Source organism: Quercus lobata, chromosome 8, assembly GCF_001633185.2.
Source record: "Quercus lobata isolate SW786 chromosome 8, ValleyOak3.0 Primary Assembly, whole genome shotgun sequence".
In the NCBI taxonomy this organism is placed as follows: Eukaryota; Viridiplantae; Streptophyta; class Magnoliopsida; order Fagales; family Fagaceae; genus Quercus; species Quercus lobata.
This window is the reverse complement of record NC_044911.1, coordinates 8,493,068-8,498,427: the sequence shown is the minus strand read 5'-3', so window position 1 is coordinate 8,498,427 and position 5,360 is coordinate 8,493,068. Positions and strand designations below refer to the sequence as shown.

Sequence of the window (5,360 nt, the reverse complement as noted above, 5' to 3'; positions counted from 1 at the left end):
CAACAATACAAACCATTTGCCATGTAAACATTTTCCATTAATGACTTAACGATAGGGACTAAAATGATTGCAAGCTGAAAATAACAGGGATCAAATTGACTGCTATCAAAATGTAAGAACCAAATTGACTATGATCCCAAAATGTAAGGACCAAAATAATGTTTTCGCCAAATTTCATTTATGTAAAACTCTTTTACCAGAAAATTGCAAACACTTTGTAGTTCGTAAGTTTGGTTTTTTTTTTTTTTTACCATGATTGTTTTAGACTCTATTTTTTGATAGTGAGTTTACAATATTTTATTTTTTGGAGTTTGAATTTCTAAACAACTGAAGGCATAACAATTTGGATATTCTAAACCACCTTCAATTATATCAAATGACAACATTAATTGAGTTACATACCTCTAATAATAGTGAGTTATGAAAGTTAATAGAGATTTACAACTGGTATTAAGAGAGTCAATTTCATATCAGATGTTGTTTTGGTTTGGTTAGGAGAACAAAATATTTTAGTAGTGATTGATATTTGTGTATTGTTTTTGGAGTTACTGCTATTTATATACTTACACCTACACATATATGTTATTATTATTTATGTATATATGTATTTATTTATTTTTATGTTGGGTATATTGCAAATTACTTCCCTTAAGTTTGAAAGTGTTTAGATTTTATATTTTAAAGTTTTAGAATTTGAATTTTATCTCAAGTTTGGGGGTGTTTGGATTTTACACCATAACGTTTCAGAATTTGGATTTTACACATTCATGCATGGGTAATGTAAAGAGATGGATTAAGAATTTACGAATGTAGCAAAAGGAAACTTGTTTAATAGAAAAAGTGAAAACAAAAAGGTTAGGTGCAATGCCCAAAATTTGGCCAAGAGATACATAATTAAAGTCAGTAACATTAGAACTTGTAAAAATAAGATATAAGGGGAAAACTCTTAGTTCTACAAGCCCTAAAAAATTATAGAAACACCTAACAAAAAACCTGCTTCTAGAGTCATAGCACATACAAAAAATGAAGAAATACAATATATGGCAAGAAAGATGAGCCTGAAATCACAATTTGAACTCACAAAAGCAGTCAGGCAAAGCAGACCCTCTTGCCATGACATAATCCTCTAGATGAGCCTTCCATGGGGCTTGCATCATATCTCTCCCACTAAAATCCTGTGAAGTGAACTCTGCAAAAGCTCTTCTGCTTAAGAAAAGGGTTTTGTACAAGCCCTTAAAAACTCGCATTGCTGCAACCATCTTATCCATATTTCCAAAATATGTAGCCACATAAGAATCACTATTAATAGACACATAATAATCCAATGCAGATTTTGTGTTCCCGTGCATAATTGTGAAATCCTACTACATTGGTGTAAAAAGATGTCAAGCCTTCGATTTCCATCAGACCATCCCCAGCTGCCAAATATATATTTGTGTCTGTTGGAATGGAAAGTGATTGAAGTATGAAGGCCGTCTCATTAGGGATAAGAGGATATTTTCCCCGTTTTCTCCAAACTTGGGCTAACTCTCCAGTCCATGGTTTTCTATCTCCTCGTGCTGCTTCAATGGCTTTGACAGAAGATGGAGAAAGACCTGAGTATTCGCATTGACTGTATGCTACCATGTCAGGTTCAAATCGAAGGTGAAGTGAGAGAAAGTGTTTGGGTATGGCTTCTAGGAGCTCATAAGCCTTGTTCTCTAATGATCTAGTCAGGCGTAACGCACTTTAACAAGCTTGACAAAGGGAAGCTTTTGCATACAGAGGATACCTACAAGAAAAAGTAAGTAGTCAGCAATAAACCATGAACATCAAAGACATGGTGGAATTTTTTTTTTAATCACTATTATTATTTTTTTAAAGCACATATATATGGAAGTTAAACCAATCTTGTTAGACATCAAAACTCATATGAGAAAGACAAAGATGTTCAATCGACTTTCAATTTATCTTTCATTTTTTTTTAAGTGAATAATTAACGCAAGTCAAGTACAAGGGTGTATATGGAAAACAAAAAATCAAACGAACAACATAGGCTAAAAGATAGAACAGTTATAATCCCAAGGAGTCCATAAAATCTAGGAACCCCTCAATTGAAGAGGACATTTAACACAATATCCACTCATATAGACTTCAAATACACATGCTTCAACTCATCTGAGCTCCTGGCCCTCAAATCACCTTATCTCTCTCAGCACTAAATGAAAGTTTCCTAAAATATGAAACAGGTATATCCACAAGACCCAATCTAAGATATGTGGCCAGCGCCTCAAATTAACATGTTGAAACCAAACCACATATTGCATTTGACAGTTCAACTCTTTATCATAAAACTAGTGGCCATTATACATCTCATTAGTCAACCTTCTCCGAGTGGGATGAATTTCTCAGTCACAACAATATGGTTCCAGTGTCATCGCTAAGCAAGAAATATAGAACTACAAGGTAATACCTATCTCTTCTTTGGCTCATTGCTGGTGTAATTGAAATATAATGATGTTCCAGCAAGGATGGAAGAACACTTTCAATGTAATCAAATTGGCCTTTGCGTTTGCTACAGTCTACTAGAAAATGTTCTTTTGATGCAATTTCTGGTGGCAACTCTTTGACAACCTTAATAAACCCATTCATCTGTTGAATAAAGTAGTCAACGTCAAATACATCTGCAAAACCACTGAGGTGAAACCAAATGGTTATAAAAGGATACTGCCTTAGTAAAAAGAAGATAAATTTTAAAAGATTATGAAAAATAAAAGAAGAAATATTTTTACTTATCAAAAAAAAAAAAAAAAAAAAATTGAAAGAAGAAGAACAACATTACTCTTTTTGCTTGGGGAAACCTTTTAGCCATTGACACATAATATCATACAATTAGAACCATTTTATAAGACCAAATCGTAGATAAAAGAAGGCTTATTCTATACAATTCATCAGACTAAACTGCTGAAATGAGAGAATGATCAGAATATAGGATGAGAAAAAGACCTATCAAACCATCTTGTTAGCCTTTGAGAGTTGAATAAAAATTATAATTGAGGCCCAATTGATACGATTACGAAGGTCAAGTAGAAGGAAAGTAAAATAATTTAGGAACCCAAAAAAAGGATATACAATATAATACTGAGTAAATTATTACTTTTGGTCCCTGAAAATTGAGGTAAGTTTGATTTTAGTTCCTTAAATTTAAAATGCTTGGTTTCGTCTCTCAGATATTCAGAAGGTAATAATTTAGTCTCTTTCAATTATTTTCCATCCAGTTTTTGCATACGTGGCTAATAGTATGCTGAGATGGCTTTCAAATATTACCAATCTAAGATTGGGAAAGTTGGGATTGGAGCTCGAAAGGTAATGTGGGTATTAGATATTTTGTTATACTTGTTAAGTTTATCTGTGCTTGTTTGTGATAGTCTTGGTAGCTCAAAGTTGAAGAACTTTTGGGAGGAAAGTAATCCTTGTGAATGACAGGAGGTGTAAAGGAGTGGATTGGGTGAAAAACTGAAAATCCCACTAGGTGGTTTTGGGTCTCAGCTTGTGGATGTGTTGATGGTGTGTTCGGTTGTGGATGGGTGGAGTCAAAGGCCAAGAGGGGTGGGGTCTGAGTCACCAGTGGTATGGGGTATGCGACAGTGTTTTAGTTTGGAGGCATTCTAAGGTGGCTGTGGCTGGTGGTTGAGACGAGATTTGGAGACACCATTAAAGACATAGACAAAAGTTAGATGCAGATATTAAATTATTACATTTGAATTGTATTTTTTTTTTTTTTTTTTATATAAGTAATGCAATTCTTATTGATATCAAAGAATAGTCACCCAAGTATACAGCTGGGGGCCAAACAATCAATCATGCAAATCACATGAATCTATCGAGTCAAAAACAGAATATAAAGGCTGACATTGTAAAGCTAACATCCAAATCCAACAAAGTTCTAAAGAAAAATAATTTTAGATCAGATATAGTTCTCTCTGTGTCCTCAAAACTCCGATTGTTCTACTTTGTTTAGATTTTACATTTTAAAATTTTAGAATTTAAATTTTACTTCCTAAAGTTTGGGAGTGTTTAGATTTTATACCATAACGTTTTAGAATTTGGATTTTACACCTTAAAATTTAGGGGTGTTTGGATTTAAAAAGTGTTTAGATTAAATTCTGTGGTTTATTTGACTTATTTAAAAAAAATGAGAATTGTTTTAATAAGTGGGTAAGACAAACCTAAAAAAAAATAGATTGTAAATTTTAATAATTGAAGGGGAAAGAAAATGATTTTTTTTTTTTAATAAAAGGAACATGATCTAAGTACCAGGGAGAAAAAAAAAATGCTATAGAAATGTGAGACTATACAACCTATAGAAAAATCTATTGGGTGAAAGGAAGTGAATGATGGAACAAATGAATGAATCATGACAAATGGCCCAAGAACATGATTATGGGTTACACCAATTTTAGCCCAATTTAAGATGGGTTCATAGATACAAGTACTTACAACGGGAAGAGCTTTGCAATTTGGATCTTTATTGCAAGTATTGTCATTTCAAGCAGAGGGACCTTGGCCATCCAATTTCCCACCACGCCTGTGTTTCAACTGATCTATGTATTGGAACGTGATCCAATGGTTCACATTAATTGTAGATGCTTCATCTGTAAAAGCTTTTAAGGTAAATTCCACCGGGCCCTTGCATGGTCCTTTCAACACTATTGGCCGCAACATATATATTCCTCGTGAGATTAATGCGTAATCCCTCCTCTCACATAAATAATGGATCCCATTATGAATTTAATTAGTGGGACTCACCATTCATGTGAGATGAGGAAGTATGCATTTATGGTATTCCGGGAGTACACAATAATTTCTCACCTACTACTTGATTGTTATTGTTTCTCTGCTTAAATAATGAATTTTCATAGATAAAAATGGAATGAAATTAACAATAAAGCTAAGGATACCACAAAACTTTACAACAATATTCCTAATTAGCCTAATACCATTAGCCCATCACAAGCTGCGATTTAGTTTTATTTATTTATTATTATTATTATTTAAATGGTCCATATGTGAGGTGATAAGTTAATTTTGGAATGTTAGGTAAAGGCCAATGAAAAATAGATATTAAACACATGTTTCCTATTACTACTATACTACATGATAGTTATTGTTTCTCTGCTTTTATAATGAATTTTTCATATAAAAAATGGAATAAAATAGTAATAAAACTAGGGACACAACTGTTAGAGATATATATTAAACATATATTAGCCCAATATAATAGGCTCATGCCCAGTCCTGCTTGTACTAGTAGTCTAGGGTTTAGTTGTTTATATATACTCATGTTAGGGATCATTGTAACACAGGAGGTTATTGTACTA

The 5,360-nt window shown here is 32.9% G+C and overlaps 1 pseudogene; it reads right to left on the bottom strand.

Moving 5' to 3' along the window:
• Positions 1–885: 885 nt before the first annotated feature.
• LOC115954770 lies at positions 886–3,658 on the bottom strand (annotated as a pseudogene).
• Between the last annotated feature and the right edge of the window lie 1,702 nt (positions 3,659–5,360).